At 39.5% G+C, this 25,483-nt stretch overlaps 1 protein-coding gene across 1 annotated transcript in view; it reads right to left on the bottom strand.

Moving 5' to 3' along the window:
* Gabrg3 (gamma-aminobutyric acid type A receptor subunit gamma3) overlaps nucleotides 1-25,483 on the bottom strand; it is a 581,387-nt gene that overhangs the window by 509,141 nt on the left and 46,763 nt on the right. The gene's annotated exons all lie outside the window — the stretch shown is intronic.

The raw sequence follows: 25,483 nt of genomic DNA, 5'->3' as shown, positions 1-25,483 counted from the left end.
TGGGAGAAAGCATGTGTGGTGGGCTATTGTTCCTACTGAGGTGAAGGGAGATAGCTATTGTCTGCTGGAGACACTGAGAAGTTCTGGCCTTGACTGCTGGGGATTAACCAGTGATTTCATCCACCCAGCAGAACAGGGGTGAACATGGTGTGGAGCCACCATCACTAAACTAAGGTACCAAGGGACACAGTTTTTCACAGGAATGAGATTATAATAGGAATAAAACAGCTCACGGCGAATGCATTCTTTCATACAGGAAATAAAATATTGTGTTTTCTCACAAAAACTAATCTCTCCATGTGTCATCAAATAACAAATGGGCACCATCTGAATCCCTTCCCATTAAAGAGACTAAATATCAATGAGGCATCTGCATACACGTAGGTGTCAGAGTTGGATGTGTCACACCTTAAATTTAAACCTTCTTCTATACCAAAAAGACTCTTGCTTCCTCTCCATTTTAAAAAGGCCCATTTCAGGACAGGGAAGAGAAACTCATTTATTATAGTTCTTACTAACACATGTCAGGGAACTTCATAGGCACTTGACATAATATCTCATTAACCTGCACTTTCCCATCTTCAATGAGGGTTAATAAATATAAACTGGAGTCTTGAAGAGGAGACATAATGTCCTAGTGTCACAATACTTGACACAGCCTTTTACTTCCCCTACCATTCTGCCTCCTTCCCCCTCCTACCAACTAAAACTTCTCCTTGGACCCTGCTTCTTCCTGTGTCAGCAGCTTATACACGCCACTCATTCTTTTTACTTACACCTTTTAGGGAGCAACAATTAGTAATTGAAACAAATATATGATCCATTTATGAATGTTTGATGTAATTCTCAAATATATTTGTTTTATGTTTTACTGTGCCAACTTCTCAAATATGGGAAACTAGAAGAATAATACTCAATAATTGTGAGGAAGAATTTGATAGAATTGGAACCAAGATTTGCATTAATCTGTCACACACAATGACTCTCATCTCAGCATCACTCTTCTGCACTCTACAGGTATCCCAACCATGCTTGTGGCTCTCATTACTACATAGTAGTTCCCCCTAATCCACAGAAGACACATTCCAAGACCCCAAGTGAATATGTGAAGCCACAGGTAGTACCAAGACCTATAATTTAATGTCTTTTTCCTTCTTAACTGAGCACTTACCATGCATTATGGCAATGACATTTGCCATTTGATATGTGTCAGCAACACTAGCATAAATTTCTTTTTTCTTCTTTGTTTCCTCTTTGTTTTATTTATTTATTTTATGTGGTGCTGAGGATCAAATTCAGTGCCTCATGCATGTGAGCCAAGTGCTCAACCACTAAGCTAAAATCCCAGCCCCTTTTTTTCTTCTTGACAATTTCATGGGTAGAAGATTTATTCTTGGAATAAATCTTAGCAATCTCAGTATATATATATATATATATATATATATATATATATATATATATATATATATATTTGCTTCTTAAAGTAGAGAACTTTACCTTTTCACTCAAATGAAGCACTTTATGGCTTTTCTTGGGCATATCCAAATCACCAGCATCACTATTCTTGTGCTTTGGGGCCATGACTAAGGAAAATAGAGACAACTTAAACACAAAGACTGAAATACTGTAACAGTACTAAGTGACTAATGGGAAGGTCACTTAGCCTGGACACAGTGATGACTCAAGTCCCAGGCAGGAGGGAGTGGGGTGGCACATCATTTGATCATGATATTAAGTATGGCACACATTTTAAAATTTGTAAATTGTTTATTCCCAGAATTTTCCACTTAATATTTTCAGACCTCAGGTTACTATGGGTAACTGAAACTATGACAGATATAGAGACAAAACTATGGAGGTGGAGGAGGGGAACTTCGATAGTGAGTCCCCAGCTCAAGTGAATGATTGATAAGGTCTCTGGGAAGGAAGTCAGCTGCTATATTTGAAGCAGTAAGACTAGAAACTGGAAGACACAAAGTCAACAGTGTGAAGAAAAGATAGATAAAAGGTTCTCCGAAAAGATTTTGAAATTATATGATGGCATGATAGTTTGCAGCATGGTAACATCATCCTCTGTGGACCAATGTAAAGTGAAATCAGGAGCCATTTGAAGGTAAAGATTCATCAGAAGCTGGGCCTGATACAAAATAAAAAATTTCAATCTCCTTACTCAAAAGTTAAGAACCTGAAGACAGAGACATCAGAACATTAAAGCCCTTGTCTATGCATGAGCCACATCCTGACACCTACCTGAAGCAGCTGGGCACTTCTCATTAGTCTCTGACCTCTCCAAGCCACATTCTTACTCCAGTCTCTTAGTGCATATGTCCTAAAAAGAGCTACATGCCAAGTCTTATGGGCACTGAGTCAGAAGCATGAGGAGACCCTGGTGTGGTGAGTAGCAGGACCCAGGCACATGGAGGGAAACAGGAGCTGGCTATACTAGAAAAATCTGGTGAGGATGGGGACTTGTTTCCTCTTGCAATGGACAGCGGAGGGAGTTGAGGAGATATAGAGACAGCAGGCATTGTGAGGAGCAGGACCCTGCTATTTGGGCCATAATCTGGGTTTGCATTTGCCTAACTGGAGGATTCTGAACTACAAGAGGTTACATCAGGGTGACAGCAGTAATCCCCTATGACTCTGGGAAGAAATTTAAATTTAAAGCAAATTTCAGATGGTCATTTGAGAGGAAGACATCTTTCTTTTACCTGGAAAATTACAATGCCTGCTCTCCCTCAGGGAGCTGACTGATGTTCTGATTTCAAGGTACTGTGGATTGGTGACAATGGCAGTCTCAGGGGGCTGAAACCTGCATGTGTTTCTCATACAGCTACGATTTTCATTTTGATGAAGCCAGGAACTAGGTTTAAGAGTGGAAAGAAATAGGAACCCCAGCTTCCCTTCCAGCCTTCCCTGTGGAGGGTCCAAGATCTGGCTCCTTAGGCTATAAGCTCCTCAGCTCTCAGCCTGAGTTCTCCAGCAAGAACCAGTCAAAAGCCCTGTCTCTGAATGTAACCATGTCTGTCCTCAGGGTCTATTGTGGCCTTGGTATCTGGAGTTCAAGAGTGTTTCTCCAAAGATTCTGATGTCCGCCTGGCTCAAGTCCTAGCCAGGGTCTAGCTCACAGAATGGGCTAGCCTAGAAACCAGGCTGGTGTCATCTCTCTTTGTTTTTTTATTAGTTGTTCAAAATATTACAAAACTCTTGACATATCATATTTCATACATTTGATTCAAGCAGATTATGAACTCCCATTTTTACCCCCTATACAGATTGCAGAATCACATCGGTTACACACTAGTATGGCAGTATGTAAAAAAGTGAATGTGTAAATGGTGTCATCTCTTAAGAAGAGAGAAATTGGGCCTCTATGCCCTCACCAGAGGAAATTCGCACATGAGCAACATAAATGAAGTTCTTGGGTAGAACAGTGCAGATGTAGCCTGTGGGCACTGACACCACCCCCACCCCTGTCCCTTCCCCAGCAAGGATCCTTCCTGGTACCTCCTCCCAGGACGGACAGCACAGAGCAGCTCTCCCTCATTGACTGTTTGTTTTAACGTTACCAGATGTAAACATGTTATTCTCAATACATTTGCTCAGACCCCTGTTCATTGGATCCTCTCCTTTTCTGTAATTCAGTTATTTCACAAATTAAATTCTTATCTGGATTCAAAACATTTAACAAAATGACCTCCAATTAAAACCTAATAGATCCAAATAAAGACAAAGTACACAATTAAAGATTGTCTCCCAGGCAGAGGTAATCCATCTTGACTCCACTTTTAGCTTAGAAATAGATTTCACAAGGCCTCTTCCAGATCAGCAAAGTCAGTAGGAACCCAAGAGCAAGTACAGTATAATTTTCATCTCATGCTGCTTAAAGCGGAGTCTCACCATAACTCTCAGGAGCTAAAATTTCAATATTTTAAGGACGTTTGCAAAGTACAAATATGAAAACCTTAAAAGTGTGCACTGCCCAACATGTGCCAAGGATTGAAAATTCTCTTGGCCTTATTCAATAAACACAATGTTGATATAAGGGGAACTGACAGGCCTTTTCTTCTGGCTGAAGTTTTTTACATGCAGCAGATAAATGAGAACTGAGAATCATGAACACATATCTGACTTTTATAATTAATTATAATATGACCTTGGGGCTCCCTCTAAGCCAGGCTGTGGGCACATCTTTTTAATCAAAATGACAGTCAGTACCTAAGAATGGCAGTAATGAAAAAATTGAACCTCAAATACTTCAGTGATTCTACAGATAATTATGGCCCTGTGGCACTTAAAACAAGGCAAAAGTGCATCCCTGGGTTTTCTATATCCCTCTATAATGTAGCCACCAAGGCTACAGAGTCTCATTGCATACAGAAATACATGGCCAGAATATTCCTTCGGAGCACAGCAGTCTGAAGATACTCAATGTTGGGTTTTAAATGAATGTTCGGAATCTTATCTCTGAAGAATAATGGAGCATGAAAAAGTATGCACCAACTAGCTGAGTAAGCCACTGATACCATATGGTCCCTCAGAAGATATTATCTTATGTTGTCTTTCACCATCTCACAGCGTTGAGAAAGAGTCGCCAAAGAAAAATTTTAAATAAGTAAAATCTATAAAGCAAGAAATAAATGTAGCCACAATAACACTTTCACTTGGATATTATTTTGCCTGAAAGCATTAAATTACTCTGAATTTTGTTGGAGGGCTGCAGATGTGTCTGATTCTATTCTACTACCAAAAGGAGAAAGCTGGATGACACAAGATTTCTCTTCCACTTCAAGACCAGTGTGATGTTTTAAAGGCATGCAACAATTTTCAGATCTCCAAAAAACATACCTCATATGTTCAAGAATGATGAAACACCAACACACTGTGACTTTGAAACTGGAGTTCACAGAATGTGCTACTAATATATTAAAAAGCCAAAGAAGTGTGAAGGATCAGCTTTTTCCTGCAACATGGAGCTATGAAACAAAGATGAAAGAAGCAGGAGGGTGTGTACATAGATGATAAGGATGGATGAGACCAACCACTCAGTGTTTAGAGATTGAACACACAGTCTAGGAGAATCTATGGCTATTTTCATGTTGCTGGAGAAAATAGGACTGAATGGGGAGACACTGAAAAAGTAGAAATGATTTTTAAGAGGTTTAAGCACTCAACAGTATCCCATCCTATTCTCCAGCCCTTACTCATGATGCTCCTGTCTGAACCTGACACCCTGAACTGTTCTCATGTCTAAAGCCACTGCCTCCTTTGGCACAGCAAATACAATCAGCATCACTATGCCCAGGGAGACTGAAACAGTACTCCAAAATTAGCCAGTGGTTCTCCATGCATACTGGGTTGATTGGCCCATTGGTGCACAAAGTTTTGCTGCAAAGTGAATCAGAGCCTTGGGAGCCAAGATGCTTACACATGTGCATATGAGTCTGGACCATGTTCTCACTGCCCTAGGTTCCCTGCCTCTGAAAAGATGCCAGAAATTCTGATATCACATGCTCTAGGAGGACTAAATGAGATAATATGTGCAAAGCATTTAACACACATTGGAAACTTGGTAAATGCTAGTTACTTCCTCTTTCTTCTTCAGTGAATGTGCCTCTGCTTTTGATAAAGCGAAGTAGCACTGTTGCTGACATCTTCTGATATCTAGCAATTTCAGGAGATTTATGGTTTTGTGCTTTAGTGGAAAGCTGCTTAAATTGATTGTTGCCAAAGCATATATCATTTCATTCATTCTAGATAGTTTATCTTGCAGTAGATACTAGGAGGCCTCCAAAAAGAGAAAATGGATGAAGAGACCCTATTAGGCTGTGTGCAAACTAATAAATTTGGAGCATAACGAACTAACTTTTGCCAGTTTTTCCCCTGGTCAGAACAATGGGATTTTATCCTTGTTGGAGTTTCTTGGGTGTACCCTGCTGCACCCAGCACAAGGCCATTGCATCCTCCATTTCCTTCTGTTGAGGGAACCCTGAACATGACAGCCATCACTGGCTGACCTCTGCTCATTCCTCAAGTCCCTCAGGGAACCCTCTGTTGACTTCTGACCACAGTCCAGGTCCTGAAGGACATCACTACAGGACAGGTTTTCACCCTACTTCCACAAGTGACTCACTGGAACCTAAATAATCATCTATCATCTATTTTGGTGTTTATGTGAATTAATTAATGACTACTGCATCTTCTAGGGAATATCATCTTGGTTTCAGAGAGCATGTCTCACTTTTCTCTTAGAAGAGGCACTGGCAAAAAGCAGATGTGCGGTCCTTACCTTCTAAAACAGCTTCCAAACATCTACCCCACAAAGCATTCAGTCCTCAGGTATATGTTCATGTGTGGGCTGGCACAAGTGGTATGCTCCTATCAAACAGTATGGCCAAATTATAAACAATTGCTGCTAGAGTTTGAATTGTCCTCCAAAGTTTGTGTATACAGTGTAACAGTATTGAGAGGTAGTGCCTCTAAGAGGAGATCCATTAGGAGGGCTGTGCCTACATGATTGGATTAATATTGTTATCTCAGGTTAGTTTAATTATCACTGGAGTGGGTAGCTGATGAAAAGATGAGTTCGACCCCTTTCACTTCCCTTACCCTTCTCTCTCCCCTTTTTTCTCTCTCCTATACTTGAATATTCTCTTTTGTTCTTCTGTCTTCTCACATGGAATGACTCAAAAAGAAGGTCCTGGCCACAGACTGGCTCATTTCTAAGAAAGAAATCCCTGTTCTTTATAAATTACCCAGTCTCAAGTATCTTGTTGAAGCAGCATAAAACAGTCTTACATTTTCTTCTTCTTCACCCTCCCTTTCTCTCTCTCAAAAAAAAAAAAAAAAAGAAAGAAAGAAATCTGCCTTGTGGGGAAGCTCATGATCAAGGAACTGAAGAAAGCCATGCAAGTCCAACTAGGAACTCAGGCTCTCAGTCCAGCAGCCGAGGAGGAACTAAATTCTGCCAACAACCATATGAGTGATGCAGGAAATAGCTTTTCCCCATATCAAGACTTAAGATGACCACACATCCAGCTTTGTCTGAAGCTTGGGAGAGACCATGGAGCATAGAAGCCAATCAAACCATGCTAGAATTCCTGGCTACATAAGCTGTGAAGTAAGAAATGTTTAAGGTCAAGGGTATGCAATTACTCTGATTTGATCATTATACAATGTATACATATATGAAAACATCACAATGTGCCCCATATATACATACAACTGTGAGGGAAATCATGGATGTGTTCTAAGTTGTAAGAAACTAAATGTCCCAACAAATTTGATCTAATCAATAATTCTTCCTACGTTTTGCTAAGGAAGACTTCACTAGAGAGTGAGTGAATATTATAATTTGATGGAAAAGATGGAAATAATTTCACTAGGTGGAGAACTTCCAGACAGGGAAAGGTAGGTTCAGCTGTAAAAAAGAAAAAAAAATGTAGTCATTGACCATCTGGTAAGGGTCAGTCATTGATCCAGTGGCCAGTGGTATACCTGCCCTTGACAGCATACCACACAAATGCAACACAAGTCCTGTAGACAGGAAGGTGACAATGATTCTCTGATAAACATCTGGCACACATCTCCTAGGGCTTTACAGTCACACCAGCCTAGCCTAAAGTGACAAGGAAGGTCTTCTCCGGGGGAGGTCAGCCTGATTTAAGTCTGGAGGGCCATAATTATCCTGCTAAGCATTTAGGTACAGCAATAGCTAAGGTAGAAAACTTCCAAGTGTACTGTGGAAAGCCTGACACCCAAGGAGTCAAGGCTGACTGTAGAAGTACCAGGAGCATGGAAAGATGTGAAATGACTATAAGGAGTGACCAGGAGCTCCAAGGTGGGGGATGCTCCTGAAACACCACACCAAGACTTAGTGATATGTTGGATGAGGTGGAAGGGAAGGGGAGGAACCAGGGATGATATCCAAAGAAGATAATGGATATGAGACAGGCAAATGGGCATCCCAGGGAGACATGTTCTATCAGAAGGCTGCCAGGCTCACTTTGCCCAATCTGGGAAGTGACATGGCAGGCATGTTGATGAGGGAGATCCTGTTGTAGGGGCACACACCTGTAATAACTACAGTTCAGAAGACTGAGGCAGATGGATCATGAGTTCAAGGCCAGAATCAACAACTTAGCAAGACCCGGTCTCTAAATAAAATATACAAAAGTGCTGGGGATGTGGCTCGGTGGTTAAGCACCCCTGGGTTCAATTCCTGGTACCAAAAAAACAAACAAACAAACAACAACAAAAAAAAAAAACCGGAGGGATGGAGAGGGAGCAGTAGAAGGGGCTATGGTGTCCAGGCACAGGGATTTGCAGACTTGTCACCTGGCCAGCACACCTGGAAAAGATGGAAATAATTGTACCACAAAACTGGTGACAAGATACACTTGTAAAGTAAAGGCACTATCAAAGATGATTCCATGTTTACTGCTTTGCTTTCTTTATTTTTCATTAATTTTATTTTTGATTGACATATAATATTTGTACATATTTATGATGTTACATTATTTTAATTAACTAATTCAGTAAATGGACCTGCTGTTAAAAATATGGAAACCAACAAGTAAAAGTTTACTTAACAGAATGATTTAGGATGTTCAGTTTAAAAACTGTAACCTCACAAATAATCCAGAGCCCTATCCTCAAGCAATAGGGTCTTTCTGGCCAATTTCATTAGTCCAGAATTATTCAGAACAATTTCAGAAAAACAAAGGGGAATTGACTTCACATGGTCACTTTTTATATCATGTTAAATTCCTTTTCAGTGCTTAAAACTTAATTGCTTTATTCATTCACATATCTTTCTCAAAAATTCTAACTTATAACTTTGCAGGCAAGGCGGGGAAAAAAGGAAAGAAAGAAGCCACTATGTAAAAACTTTCTTTGATGACTCCAATTCATTTTCAATTTCTGGTATAGTTCAAGGATGAGTCTATCTTTTAGACTGCAGTATTATGAAAGAGAAGGTTAGAGCCAATTAGAGTCAAGAAACAAAAGGTGAGTGACTGCAAATCACTGGCAAAACTAATTGTTGGCAGGAAATTTTTAAAGTTTCTTGAATATTAGAAAATCAAATTTCCTTTATATGTCACAGATGCATAGAGTCACAGGCCATCAGCCTTGGAAGAGACTAGAGATGCCGCCATAGGGGCAAATTTCTTCTCCCCAGCAACCACCCCCTCCAACATTTTGGTTTTCCTGAGTCACCCCCAGAGATCTGGCAGCAGTCAGCTCTGCCTTATGGAAGGAAATGTGCAACATCCTGACATCAAGGCTCAGGTATTTGATCTATTCAGCTTTGTCCTCTTGCAGAATTTCAAGCGCTCTTCAGTGGACAACAGGTAGTAGGCAGGAGTTGATGCAGATGGAAGCCTGGCAGCCCAGCACCTCTCACTGCCCTGAGAGCACTGAGTGCTCCAGGTGGAAGTGCATTGACTGGACTCCACCTTCCTGGAATGCTTGCCTCACCTTCACAGGCCCAGCCCCTCTCGGCCACCCCAAGCTCTGGTACATCATTAGGTCCAGAGTCACAGGCAGTGGAGCAGCTATTTAGCCAAAGTAGAGATAGCCAAGGCAACAAAAAGAAACCAGGGAATGAACAGAAGTTGGCAGAAGTGGAAATGGGAAAAGCATTTCAGTGAGGAAGAAATAAGAAGAGAGTTTCTGATGTGAGTAGCTAAATAAATCCAAGGGAGAGCCACAGTCAGATTACAGGAGAATTGTTGAACCACAATGCATCATCAATGGCAGCCCCTAGGGGATGGACATGAGAGGCAACTGTTCTTCTTGCCTGCAATTTCTACTATTTATTTAAAACAAGCCCGAGAATATAGTTTTGCCTTGTAAGGATACAAAAAACTGACAGAAAAAAATTCTGAGCTTCCTTGAGAGTAGTAGAGCACTGTAACTAAATATTGGATCTCTCATTAGAGTTGAGCTGGAAAATGGATTTGGTATGCTCAGTGTTGTGAAGGGCTCCTTTTCATGTCTTCATAATATCTTTCCTATGGAATGGAAGGCCACTGGATTCAGTTTCCTTCTGGTGCTGTGATTCCTTATACACAACCACTGAGACACAACAGGGACTGGAGGCCACTTCATGGTGCTGGCCAACAAGACAGTGGTGCCTAATTGTGAGAAGATCTGCCCTCCTGTATCTTTCTCTCTTATTCAACAGGAGATTCTCAACATTTCTGGAACAGGCAAGCCTCAGAGTCCAACTCTCATATCCTGTTCTCAATAGAGCAAATAGTCTCTGCTTAGCCAAACATCGACGAGGTTCAAACTTTCTACTATGATGATACACTTCCTTGTAAAACGCAATTTTAGCAAAGACCACTACTAAGTCCATTCAACAAGAATTTCCCACCGTCAACCCATGATCACCCTCAGATTCTCATTCTCCAACCTTTTAGCTGATTACCTTGGCCTGGACTTCAGCAGGAGCCCTGATAGGTTGGTTCCACTAGAATTTGTCTCCTCTTAGTAATTTTCCACCTACTGACTGCTGCTTCTTGACATTACACCATGACTTTTCTTTGTGGTATGAAGAAGGGAGCCAGCTCTACACTGGGGTCACTTTCCCCTTGGAATAGTCCTGAATAAAATGTGCCTTCACCACTTTCCTTATTATCTGCTCTGGCTGACAAGTGTTTTTCCTCCAAAATGAAGAAAGTAGAGACATCATGCTAGTGTCCAGAGACTACAACTTTTCAAAACAGTTACTAAGTAGGTATAGGAGAAACATCATCAAAAGGCACTGAACTATGATTTTTCTTGTTGACTTTTACCACCTTTTTGCAAGATCCTCCAAGACTGTTTAAAATTCCAGGGATTATGTATATGTGTGTATATGTATATACACACAAATGTATATAAATATATATAAATGTGATAAATATACATAAATGTGTATATATACAAAAATGTGCATGTGTAAAGGTACACACAGAGGTTCTTAAATGTATTTATTGGCATATTTATTTTTGTTGCAACAGTTGCTGATAGAAGGAACATACTCAGTGGTGATGGTGGATAGACTTCTGAGAAGAGAAAAGGCATCAATGTGAACCCTGAAGAAAAAATGCAGTATGTACAGAAAGAAAACTAGAGAGTTTGCAAAAATTTATTGTTCGTTTCAAAATAGCCAAAGGAGGATTCTTAATGTTCCCAATACAAAGATTTAATGAATGTTTGAGGTAATGGATATGCTAATTGCCCTGATCTGATCCTTACATGTTATATATGTATATTAAAACAACACATGGCATCCCCAAAATATACACAAGTATGTGCCAAATTTTATTAAAAATATATTTTATACTGCCAAAATAGAAAAAGGAAAGAATAAAGAAAAGCTAGAGGATCTTTCCAGGGGGGGATAGGATGAGAAAGGCATGTATGGAAAGGGGTGTCTGGGGAAAAGCTGGGGGATCTGCGTGCATAGAACACTGTGTATCTGAGCGCGTGGTGAGGAGGACGCTGAAAGGAGGTGCACTGCAGAAGAGCCCCACTGCAGGCCAAGGAGCCTTCACTCCACAGGCACCTGGGAGTCTCCCAGGGCTTTTGAACAAAGGGGCAATGAACTCAGACCAATCTGCTCGATGGAAACAGTACACTCCTATGAAGGTTTTATGAGTGAGAATTATACACAGAACAGCAGATGAGGAAGCTTTAAAGCTAAACACAATGTAAGCCTGACAAGGGAGCGGGAAAAATAAATAAATAAAGATACCGAGCAAACAACTCTTTGAACAAAATCCCAAGTGTCTACTGTGTCATTAGGAGATACATTTCAAAACCTGCAGTGGTTGCCTGAAACTTCAGATAGTACCAAACCCTATAATTTAATGCCATTTCCATCTTAACTAAACACTTATCTTGTCCTGCCACTGTAACATTTGCAGTTTGAAGTGCAACAGCAAAACTAACATGAATTTATTTTTTTCCACAGATATGAGATTCATTCTTACCATAGATCTTAGTAACTTCAGTATATGATTTTGCATTTTTCGTTTTGTTTTTTTTTTATTTAGTAGAGAACTTTGGCCTTTTCACTTAAAGGAAGCAATTTACAGCTTCTCTTTGGTACCTTTGAACAACCAGCATAATTATTCTTTGTGCTTTGGGTACATTATTAAATAAAATAAAAATTACTTAAACACAAGCACTGTGACACCAAGAGTCATTCTGACATTCAAGATGGCTAATCAATGACTAACAGACAGGTAGATATATAGCATGGAAATACTGGACAAAAGGGTGTTTCACATCCAGGGTGGGATGGAGTGGGATTTCATCCCACTGGACAATTGAAATTTAAAACATATGGATTGTTTATTTTCTAAATTTTCCATTGGATATTTTCAGACCTTTGTTGACTCAAGTAACTGAATATCAGAAAACGGGAAGTACTGTATCGGAAGGGAAGAAGGGCAGCAGGTGGCAGAGGGAATGAAGACAACCCTCCCTCCCCAAAGCAGGTGGGAGAAGGATGGGCAGTGAAGAGAGGCAAGTCACTGGGAGTCAGAGTGTGAGTCCCAATAGCTCCACATGAGCATGAGGAGACATGAGAGGCAAATGAGGTTGTTACTCTTCCCAAGGGCTACATGGGAAGAAGGACATGCCTTACCAGACTACAGGTGGGGTAGCCATGTTTGCCCCATGATGTTTCACATTGAAGAGAGAAAATATGCACAGTTTTTACTCTTTCTCTGAAAGATGTTTTTCCCTCACTCATTCTTTGCCAACAGTTCTGTACCCGAGCTCATACTATATTGACATCATACTGACACCTCATCCCCCTCCTGCATCTACCCTCTACCCTGTTTTTTTAACCCCTTTAAGACAGACTCTCACAGTCCTGAATGGCCACACTGTATTGCTCACACTACCCCTCAGGCTGCTGTGAGAGTGGGGATTCCTGGAGAAAATGTGGTTCTTGTTTCTGAAAAGCATGAAATTCCAGAGTGTGGTTTGTGCAGCTTGTCCTGGCCTGAAGACCATTATGCTGATCCTAACACGAGGACCAGGTGAAGACACTGGTGTCCAGGAATGGTCAGCACAGGGAAGAAATTATATAGCACCAGGTATAGGAGGGTAGGCTCACTTGCAATAGGACCAGGAGAGATGATGATCCCTTTGATGCTGGAATCTAGAAGAATGCCTGGATATTGGGAAGTAATAAGACCTTGGCAGAAAATGCCATGACTGAGCATGAGACCTTGGGCAAAGTGATGTGTTGGTGATACCATGTCAGGTGGCTTCTGCATATTTCAGAAAATTCCTGACTACTCAATGTAAGTTATTTCTGTTATTCTCAATTTGGAATGATATTTATGGTCTTTTCTATAAAAATTATCAAGTTATTAGATGCTCTCTGATAAGTAAATAGTCCTAAGTCATTGCACCATAACCCAAAAGAAAACCATATTTAACTAACATGCTTTTGAACTGTGGCTTCATTTCCAGAATCCTAAATCATGCTAGAAGTTTAAACTGACTGACCCACATATACACACACTCCTTGCTTTCTTCCATTTTACACATGTTACTGGATCTCTCCTTCCAACTTGTGCAGTGAGGCAAGGCACACGCACACTGGTACACCCCTACCTAGTTTAAAAAGTGTCTATCATGGACACATGACCCACATGGTACAGGCAGCAGGTGTTATGAAAGACACAAAGATGCAATGACAGTCTTTGACTCTGGTCTCTCAAAGCTAAACTCAAAGGATAAAGATGTGTACTCCCAGATGACCTGTGCATTTAGTGCTCTGTGCCTCACATTGTTCAAATGCCAGATTGTATTAGTGGAAAAAGATGATCATGGTCCTGCCTTCCAGAACTTATACCCCTAAAAACCACCCACATCCCAAGTCTGTTATGCTGCTTCTTTTCCCAAACTGCTTCCTTCCTCCCTCCATAGATCCATGTTTCCCCACCCATCAACTAGAAGTCAGCTCTGAGTCATACATCCCTGTTAGATTGGGAACAAAGAGAAAAACAAATTCATTCTCTGGAGGATCTCTAATTCTCATAGAAGAAATGAATCTGAAAATGAATGTAGTTATCAGTCATTCGGGGCATCCTGGTTGCTCTGATGCTGTGATTTAGGGGTGGTGTGGTGCTTATCTTGACATGGGGGATTCAAGACCCATGAAAATTTCACTGTAAATATGAAGAGGGGTGCAGTAACCAGCAGGGTTGATGACAGCAAGTCTCCCTGCGAGGCACAGCTGCGCTTTTTTCTCCATAAACCGCTCTCAGCTCACATCTTGTGATGAACCCCAGTACCCCCCGCCCCTTCAGAGGACATGAACAACTTTGCTTCTCAGGATAGGAATTCCAGGAATTATTTTTCATATCCCTGGACCAGCTATGGGTAAATTTAGGCCCTGGATTCAAGTCCTATTTCTGCTTACCCTTTGTAGGCAGGTCTCGTGTTCTTGATTTTTAAGTTTGATGGAATTCTCCAACTCAGTACAGCTTGCTTGGGTGTGAATATTGTATCTCCCCCCATCCCCATTCATACATTAGAATCTGGTATTCAATGGGATTGTATAAAAAGAGCATTTGGGGAAGTGGTTAAGTTATGATGCAGGTTCCATCCTCATAAGTGGGATTGGTGGCCTTATTAGAGAGGTCAAAAGGAGTTGCCTTGTCCCTTTTGCCATACAATGACACATAGAAGGCACTATGTTGGAAGCATAGTGCTGGAGAATTGATCTTGGACTTCCCAGTCTTCAGAACTGTGAGGAATACATTTCTGCTGTTTATTAATTTCCCAGTCTAAGATTGGTTGTTATGGCAGCCTGGACAGACTGAGACAGGACTACTCCAATGACAGTGACAGAGAGTAGGATCAGAACCTGGCTGGGAGAGCTCACAATATTGCTGAAGAGTGATACAAATAGGGATGCCATGGGCTGCTCTGTGGCACCTATCACAGAGCACACCAATAAGGACGCCAAGGCCTGCTCTGTTGCACCTGTCATCAGATCTGTCTGGAACTCTGAATTCTGAAAAGGGAGCAAGGGCAGGCAGTGAACTCCAGCCTCCTAGGCCAGCAGCCAGCCAGTACCATGTAGGATGTAGCAACCTCTCATAAATGAAGAGAACCTGGGCCTGGCATTAATGCCAGGGTTGCCATAATGAAGTACGACAAAGTGGGTGGCTCAGGATCTCACCGTTCTGGAGGCTGGAAATCCAGGATCCAGTCAGCAAGGTAGCTTCCTTCCGAGGACCCTGAAAAAACATTGACCCATGCCTATCCTTTAGGTGCTGGGGGTTGCTGGCCATCTTTGACATTCCGTATCTTATAAATGCCTCATCTCAACGTCTTCCATCAGGTTCACACTGTTCTCCTTATGGTGTGTGTGTGTGTGTGTGTGTGTCCCAAAATTCTCTCCTTTTGTAAGTTATTTAGGAATAGAGCCCACCTTATTCCAGCGTGACCTCATCTTACCTAATTATAACAACCCTATTTCTAAATGAAGTGGCATTCTAAGATATTGAGGGATACAACTTCAAAATACAAATTGAAGGTGGAGGAGACATAATTCAACCCACAAAAGGTTCCATGGATGTGATTTACAGATGTAGATGTAGTCTTGCCTCCAAAGAACAGGGGCAAGTCTGGTCTTTCAACTGTTTGCATAGTCAGGGTAAAGCATTGTTTTTAAAGGTAAACCACACTGCATAACTACTGTTTAGCACCTTTCATGCATTTCCTCCTGAACCAAGAGTAAAATGTAAACAACTCACCATGGTCTACAAAGCCCTCCTGTGATCTGGCATAAACTCTTATGTCTAAGCTCTCTCCTTCTTCTTCCCAATTCCTATGTAGGAAACCTTCATGGTGTAGTCATACCTACATGTTTAATTTATACAGGTCATACCTATCTACTTGGAAATGTCCACGGTTTGAAATAACATTGTGAGTGTGTGGTGTTTCAATGTCTTAAATTATAGGGGTTAAATTTCATAAAATGTTTTGTCTTCATTTATTCCATTCACTATTTTGTTCCCATTATCTGATTTAGTATCTGCTCCACTGCAGATACCTAGTAATATTTATTGAATTAATAAACACTCTTAGGATGTGAACCACCTTTGACTTCTCCCAATCCTTATTGCCTACATGTATTTGATCATATCTTGGGAATTACATTTCTCCTCTCCACATCCTCCTCTATAGTATACTGCCACTACGCAGACTCAGAACTCACCATTTCTCACACTGAAAAGTCACAAAATTTCCTACCATGTTTCCCTAATTCGGTCTTCCTGGTCCCTACTGTCATCATCTACAATGCTAGAGATATTTTTCTAAAATATCCATGTGACCAATCACCCTTAGGACCTTGTCACCTGAACAAATCCTCAGCACAGAATGGCTGGGCTGTCCACCTATACTCCAAACTCACTGCTAGTATGCGCTCTGGTCATAGCAAATTGCTACCTTATCTGGATTGTGCAAGGGCTTGCAGGAACCTCCTCTGGGTGAAATGGAAGCAATTCTACAGATGTTTTCACAAGACATCCAATCCAACAGCCATACCTTTCAAGAAAATGTTTTGTTTTTTTTAATGCAACATAAGGATGTTCTTTTCAAAGACACACATTGTAGTGTGCAGAATGAGAAATATCAATTGTCAAGTACACAATTGAAGTGGAAAAATTTAAGATGAAAAGTAAAATAAGAATCTGTTCCTTCATTTGAAAGAGTTTGTGCATGAGATGACTAGTAACAAAGGCCAGCTGTTTTATTATTGCAGATAGCTCAGTGTTCTTAAATTGCTGAAAAGTTCACATCCATTTGTGCAGTGGACATGAGTGCATATTACAAAGTAGCATCTCTAAAAATAGTGAGAAAATCCAAGATACCAAGAAAACAAAGAGGAGACGTGATATAAGTTTAAAATTCATCAGTTTCTACATTGAAGACATACCCTTTAGAAGAGTTCTTACTGATTCCGCTGTTCTTTTAGGGATAGAAAAGAGAATTTGGTGGCCCTATAATTAAGGGAGATAGTCTTTAAAATATGATTTGAGATTTGTAAGCCTTAACTCCATCAACCTTAAAATTGGGTGATTATAACAATGGCCTCTTAAGTTTAATGTTAGGATTAAATTCTGGAAATACTGTGCAATAGTTTGGATTTTGAATATCCCACAAAGGCCATGTGTTAAAGGCTTGGTCCCCACGTTATGGTGCTATTGGGAAGTGGTGGGACCTTTAAGAGGTAAGGCCTATTGAAAGAAAGTTAGGTCACAGGGGTATATCTTTGAAGGGAATATTGGGATCCTAGTCCCTTTCTCTCTTTGCTTCACAGCCACCATGAGGTGAACAGACTTCTCCACCATGCACCATGATATACTGTGCTGCCATAGGACCAAAGCAATGGGATCAAGTTCTGAACACTCTGAAGCCATGAGCCAAAATAAACCTTTCCTCTTTTAAGTTGATTTATCATAGGTATTTTGTCTCAGAATGGAAAGCTAACACACAGTGGAAGCAGTGAATAAGTTGAGCTAACATTATTAAAGCAAGAAATATGCATCTTTTAACTGAAGAAATCGTACCCTCGAGACATGGCAGTGGGTATAGGTTTGCAGAGCATGTGTGCATTCATATATATAGACCCCCAATGGGGCATGCATGTGAGAGGCAGAGGGTGAAAATGATGCTTTATTCATTCATTCATTTGACAAACATTTATCAGGCCTCTGACTGAAACCTAGGAGTAGACATGTGACCAAAGAGACACTCGGGCTTTCAGCCAAGGCTCATGGTCAAATGAGCATCTGCTATAGACAGAGATTCTCTGGATCTTAGGTTAAAAGCGCCTTTCAAGGAAAGATTTTCTTTGGAGTTTTTTTTTTTTTTTTCTTTAGTACCAGAGATCATTCCCGCATGATTTGTGTGGCTCCTCCAGAATACTCTATTGATCAATAGAGCAACAAGCAAATTTTAATTACTATTATTTCTATTGTTACTAGCATGGAAAGAGCTTTCTTTTGTTGATAAATCACATCTTGAATATATAAGTTTAGTGTGAAAAAGTGTTATTTTTAATTTCTTAAAATAATATTAAAATTACATATGAGACCATCCTCTTGAACAACTGATAATGGGCCAAAAATTTCTATTAGTTTATTTTAATCAATGCATCAATATTCTCAGGGAAAACTGAAAACACTGGTCCCTACACCACTCTTCTTAAAAAATAACCTGAGGGCGGTTTGGGAGGTTCTCAATGCAAGAAAAAAATAATTTTTTAGTAAGGTTCCTTTGGGCTTTACTCTTGCCCCAAATTACTCCTTGTTATCTATTCCAAATTAAACCTTATTCCATATAAACTTAAAATATTGAACAGTTTATTGAAGAAGCTGTCCTTTCTCCAATGTATGTTTTTTGTGCCTTGGTTGAGAATTAGTTGGATGTAGACACATAGGTTTATTTTCCAGGATCTCTCTTCTGTTCCATTGGTCTCTTTGCCTGATTTTATGCCAGTGCCATGCTATTTTGGTTACTATGGCTCTACATTATGTCTTTAAATCAGGGGTTGTGATGCCTCCAGTTCTATGCTTTTTGTTCAGATTGCTGTGGATATTTGGGGTCCTTTGGGCTTCCACATGAATTTTAGGATTATTTCTTCTAGTTCAATGAAGAATATAGAATAGAGATGAATAGAGTTTGGGAGGAGTTGTAGGGGGTGGATAAAGGGAGGATGGATTTGATCAGTTATCACTCTGTATATGCATTTAAATATCACTGAACCTTAATGATATGTACAATTAATATTTTAATAAAAATAAAATGTTTTAAACATTTTTTCAAAGTTTGAAAGTTTTGATGGTATAACTTATACCAACACTCCCACTAAGAAAAAATATAAAACCTAGACAAAATACAAGTTAAAAAAAATCTTTTTGAAGAAGCCAAAAACAGAGCAGGCAGGCTCCCTGGGGTAAACTCCATTTCCCAATGCTGTTTCTCCCAGGAACTTGTCTCTTGTTGGCCTTGTGCAAAATGTGAAGGAGCTGGGCAGAGAGCAGCTGCTAAGATAAAAAATCCAGTTGAGCTTGAGGCAAAAACTGCAGTTCAGTCAAAACAGGAGGAGCTGTGATTTCAAAGAACACAGTAACAGAAAAGTGAGCCAAGATTAATGGTTTCCCCCTTGATCCATTTTCTGTCCACATTGTACAGAGTAAAGGGTTGAAAGCAATTATAAAAATGACTAAAAAGAGGAGCCAAATTTTAGCCATTTTATGGAGCTTTAATCGGGATCTCTGGGGAACCAGATTGGGAAGACCAGAGCCCAGCTGAGCTTCAACAATGCAGATCAGCTGCACAACAGCTCAGACCTTCAGAGAGGTGGGCAAACAACACATAAAACCTCTGCAGATTTTTGTGCACAGTCAAAATTGCCAGGCCTGTCAAAAAAATGGAACCAAGCATGAAAACAGACTATAGAAATGGAATCAGAGCCCAGATACTGTAGTTATCAACTGTGAATTTAATGGTTAATGTGTTCAAAAACACAGTTTGCAGAGTGGAGAATATAATCAGAGAAAAGACATCTATTAGAATCAAATAAAATTCGAGAGCTAAAAAGCACAGTCACTGAAATTAAGAACGCAACTGATAGCTTCAACAAATCACTGGACTCAGATGAAGAATGACTTAGGATGCTGAAAGAAAGGCCACAAGGTTTCCCACTAGTGAAGCAAGGAAGGCAAAAGTAAAGAAAAGATAGTATAAGCAATGGGACAAAGGGGACATGGGAGAAATATGTAACCTTCAAGTTCCTGGAACCTCAGAACTTGAGAAAAAGAAAATGGTGTTGAATCAATATTTTAAGAAACACTAGTTACTTCTTGTGGTAAGAACAGTAAAAATTGTCTTGTGGAGCTCTTTGAAGCTTCCAATGCATTAATGCTAAATTTATTCATTCTAAGGTACAAACAGAACCCAGTGTTTATCCCTTTTATTTAACTGTAATATTGTACCCATTGACAACTTCTCACCTTCCTGCTACTTGTCTCCTCTACCCAGGTGCTGATAATCACCATTCTACTCTTCTTTGAGATCAATTTTTTTTAAATCTCACCTAAGAGATCATGTGGTACTTGTCTTTCTGTGCCTGGCTTATTTCACTTAACATAATGTCCACCAGTTTCATTCATGTCATTGCAAGTGACTGAATTTCATCCATTTTATGGCTGAAAAATAGTCACTCATATGTTGAAAGACACTTAAGTTGATTCCATATCTTGGCTATATTACAAGTGTTCTCAATACAAAGAAATGGTAAATATTGAAGGTCATGGATATGCTACCCACCCTTGTTTGATTTTTACACAATGTACACGTGAATCCAAACTTGGTTAAAGTACACCATAACCATGTACAATTATTATATGTCAATCAAAAAGAAAAAGAAATAATGAGCAACAGTTTTGATGGAAGGGATCAAACCACAGATGCAAAAATTGCTATGACCCTTTTATGGAATAAATATGAAAAAAATCCTAAACAAAATTGGCAGCATATTATAGTAGCCAGCACTTCTTTTGGACTTTCCTGAAACTAAACACCTTCAAGAAAGTTCTACAGAGCAATAAATCAACCTCCAACAAGATCAACTTTTCTGAAATGGAGTTTATCTTCTACAGATCTTAATAAGGGCATAGCTGCCTGGTATCATTTCTTAAAGTTTCAAATAAAAGGGGAACAGAGCAGCATGAGGTTGGAGGTCCTCACATTTCCCCCATGACTCTTGTTGCTACATAATATCCCATGAGTTTTATTTATCATATAATGAAATTCTGGTGAAGTTTAACTTGTTCCCATGACTTACACAGCCACCCCCCATTAATTTATGGGTAACTCACATTATAGTTACATCATGCTGACTCACTACCTGTCTTGTACTACCTCAGTCTGGAGAAGCCACATATGGTATAATTCCAAATATGTGACATTCTGGAAAAAGTGAAACTATGAAAAATGTAAAAAGATTGGATCTCATCATAGGTCATGGGGAAAGAGGGGTGAACTGGGAGAGCGCAGATGATTTGGGGGGGAGGACTATGAAAGTTTTGGATATAATACCATAATGATGAACACATATCAGGGATCCTTCTGTCCAAATCCACAGGGTATACAGCATTGAGAGTGAACCCTAATGTAAAGGGTGCACACTGAGAATTCTCTGTACTGTCTATGCAAATTTTCTGCAATCCTAAAGCTTCGCTAAAAAATAAAATCTACTAATTAATGCTTTTTTAAAGGAAAAGCAATCCGAACACTAGACTCATGCTGAGCCTTTTCATCTCAAAGGTCTTGGTTAAAGCAGCAGCTATACTGGTGCATACATAGAGTTGCATTATCACCAGACTAACTGGAGAACAAGCCTGGGTTACCACCAAGTGGGTCATAATGAAATCCTTGTTCTGGAATTTCAATGAGCTTCAGTTAACTCAACACAAATAAGAATAGATTCCCCACTATGATCTATAGAAGACTAACTTAGATGAGACCAGCAGCATAGAGCAGGTACGAGAGCACTAGTTTTCTTCTTTCTTTTCCTAAAAGGCTACTTTAAGTGGATATTCTCAAAAATAAACCCACAAGCTCCCCTGCATGCTGCTTTAAAAAAAGAAAAACTGCATGGTCCTGAAACAGTTCGTGCACAATTCTGATGAGAAACTGTACACATTTAGAAATGTTGTCATGACAAAAACAGAAGCTGCTACGAAAGCACTGTGCAAAAGAATATTCTCCTGGTCCCATCTGAACGAATTCTAATCTCCTTGATAACTAGCAACAATGTTGATAACTGCAGGATAAACAAGACAATCAGAGTCAACCTATTCAAAATATTGAAATGAACCTTCATTTTCATTTAGCAGGAGGAAGGTCTGAAATTAAATCTTCAATCTTAATAATGTCAACAAAAAGCCAAATAGGGAAAAGGCAAAGAGGAAGAAATAGTCCTTGTCTTCCCTAAGTTACTGATTGCTAAGTGGCTGTTTGAGGGGAAAAATCATCATGCTATCAGGCTTTTGCTTTATGGTAAAACGCCAGTACAAATTTACATCCTGAAACCCTGCACACATCTCTAAATGGTGCTTTTTTTCCTGTAAATATTCTTTGTTTTAAGTCTCTCACATTTTTCTGATTATGTTTTTTTTTCAATTGATGATTTTGTCTTCAATACCCATTTACATAGTCAGTTCTCTACTTTTAAATTTTTATTGTTGGAAGGCTCAAATTTTGCTTTTAAGCATTTTATATTCTTTTACAATAGTATAACGTGGCTTCACAGATACAATGGGTTTATGTGATGTGTTCCCCAAGGAAAGAAGCAAAGTGTATCAAATGCAAAGGTAAGAAATTCTCATCCTTCAAGAGGCAGCATGGAGGCCCACACTTCAAAAGGCCTTGGACACCTCCCAAAGGTCAGCAAGATATTTCCTCCTCTGGGGAGCTCAGCATTGAGCTTTACACCTGGCACCTAATGCATTTGTGCAGTTTCTTGCCCCAGGGTAGAAATTCCTTCATCTTATTTTACCTGAATCCAACACAGTGCCCTAACACAGTAGAAACTGTTTAGTGAATGAACAAAGAGAGATACAGAGAGACTCACCCACAGAGAACATAGAAATTATATGTATAAACGTGTGTGTGTGTGTGTGTGTGTGTGTGTTTTAAACAAACCCTTGCCTACCCCATGCTTTGTTGAGCTGAGGTATGTCAGTAGTATATTATCTCTTCCTCATGAAATTAGATGCAGGTTGGAAGGACAGCAGAATAAAATAGACATTATTATTGCTGTGGGTATATACATGACTGCATGACCAATGTAATTCTGCAAGCTGTACACTCAGACAAATGAGAAAGTATATCCCATCTGATTCAAATGTATAATATATCAAGATCATTGTAATGTCATGTGTAACTAATTAAAACAAATAAAAAAAGAAATTAGATGCAGGAACGGCCTAGATTACTTCAGCTCTGCCAGGAAAGGACCGTAAACATGCCACTATTTCCAAAGTAAAACATTTGCTATTGATCAGCTTCTCTACTATTGCCTGGAGAGCTGCTTTGGTTTCACAAAATAAAAGCAGCAACATTCATTGTCCATCTTTTTACTATAGTAGAGTCACATTCTTGAAAGAAAAACATGGACTAAATGAAATTTCAAGACATTCAGGGCATTTTTATTGTTGTTGTTTTTTAAATAAGGAGGTTAAATGAAAAAAGCTTTATGTTCCTTCCCTGTTCCAAAAGAAACCCCTAATATTGGTCACTTGCTATATCTCTGTATCAGGATGTATGTGTTGCTTAAGCCCAAGGATTTTTTTTTTTTTTTTGAGAAGGAGGCCTTAAAATCCCTCAAGCCATTTTGATTAGGAAGTTCCTTATCTTTAGATGAAAGGGCCAGAGTTTAAGATTTTAAATCCTTAATGTCAAATGTGTGTCCTTACATGGTTGTTTTTTCTTTAAAAGGGTGAAAGGAGGTTTGACCAGAGATTTTGCAGGAGTTGAATTAAAAGCTAATCTCATGAAGTATGATCTGCACATATCTAAGATAGAAGTGGGCTTTGCACTTTTCCAAACACTGTGATCTGTTTTGGACAAACCTTAGGGCAAAGTCAAATCTTTGCCATGGCTTCAAGGCCTCAGCCTGAGAAGAAAGGGTGATACCCCATGCACCCACCCCCTGGGCATTCCTTGGGACATAAATCTCTCCCCAGTCCTGTCACACATGAAAAAAGCTTTATGTTCCTTCCCTGTTCCAAAAGAAACCCCTTTCCATACTGTCCTACCCAGCAAACTTTGCCCTGTCAGTCAAGTTTCAGATTGAGATGACCTCAGTGGAGAATCGTGTTCTGTTCTTCCAGTTTTCCTGTGGAGGGTGCCTAACTTTGCAGAGTTCTTATCATATGAGGGTAATATCACACACTTTGCATCCTCTTCTGACACCGTGATTTCCCGATGATTTCAACAACAAAGCTTAATACTGAGCACAGAGTAGATTTCAAAGCTATAAGAAATCCCTATATATACAAATGTGAGAACACTTTGTTAAAACAATTCGGTAACTATACATCTATAAAGGTACCTTTGTTTTCAGTGTTAGGCACAAATTACTGTAACATATAAAGCTGATAAATAAAATGCTATGTAACAAACATAAGCAAATAAAACTTCAGAATAATAAATAAATACATTAAGAAATGATTACTCTCACACAGTCGACTAAGTAATTACTTATCATGAAAGGGACTATGAGATTTGTAGCTTGATTTTATTACAAAAGCCATCTGTAGTCCATGGGCTGTATAAAGTAATTCTCTTTTATTCATTTTACCTTTATGTTCCAGTTTATTGATAGATGTTATGGAGATTTTTTATTAATTGGGTGATTGAACCCAGAACTTCAAACATGCAAATACATGCTATACCACTGAACTACACACACTCAGCCCCAAGAATGGTTTTTTTGAAGGATTTACCCATATGTATAATTTTACCCCTCAATGGAACCTTCATATCAACAAAGATAAGAACACTTTTAGAATCTGGCAGTGCAATCTTGCTACTAATTGTGGAGGGTTTATTTCCATCCACAGAATACTGCAATGAAAAGAAGACATGTGATTTAGCATTTTGGGTATTCCCTACTTTCAGTCTCACATGTCCCCCTTTCAGGACAAAATGTGTAGGAATGAGCACAGGAAAGGCCCCCAGCACCAGGCCATCTATGACATGGCTTGGGGCTACAAATGCAAGCCTGCTCCGGGAAACCTTCATATTCCCACAGGTGGAACACACAGTACGCATCCTGAAAGAGGAGGCTTGTATCTTATTTTACAGCATATCAGCACTCGCTGAGCAGCTAAGCACCTTTTCATGGGGAAAGACTTCTTTCACAGTAAATAATCCTTGGCTCAATTTGGTTGTAAGTCTGTAGAAACACCCTTCTCAAGGAAAGCATATACTTGATCCCATACTTTCTCCTGAAATAAATAAACAATGACAGCTGATGGACCCTCAGACATTTCCCTGAAGACAAGAGTATAAACTGGGTAATCACCAAAACCTTTCTGAGAAACACTTAAAGGCAGATCTTGTTAAACAAAAAACCAAAAGTAACAAGCTGACATTTATATTCACTCCTAATATTAAATAGCTCAATTAAACAATGATCACACAATTGCAAGTAATCCCATCTGAAAATCTATGTGCTGTAAATATCTGAACAGAGAAGAAGAAAGTAGGAACATTTCTTAATCATCAGAGCAGTGTCTCGCTGCTTACGTCACAAATTCTACCTCTTGATTTTTTTAATCATCTTCAATATTTAAACTACCAACAAATGCTATAGATTTAAGAAGTGAATTTTGAGTTTTAAATCTACATGGTAAATCTCAAGCAGAAATCTACAATG

This window comes from Ictidomys tridecemlineatus, chromosome 5, assembly GCF_052094955.1.
Source record: "Ictidomys tridecemlineatus isolate mIctTri1 chromosome 5, mIctTri1.hap1, whole genome shotgun sequence".
Lineage (NCBI taxonomy): Eukaryota > Metazoa > Chordata > Mammalia > Rodentia > Sciuridae > Ictidomys > Ictidomys tridecemlineatus.
This window is presented reverse-complemented; position numbering and strand designations above follow the sequence as displayed.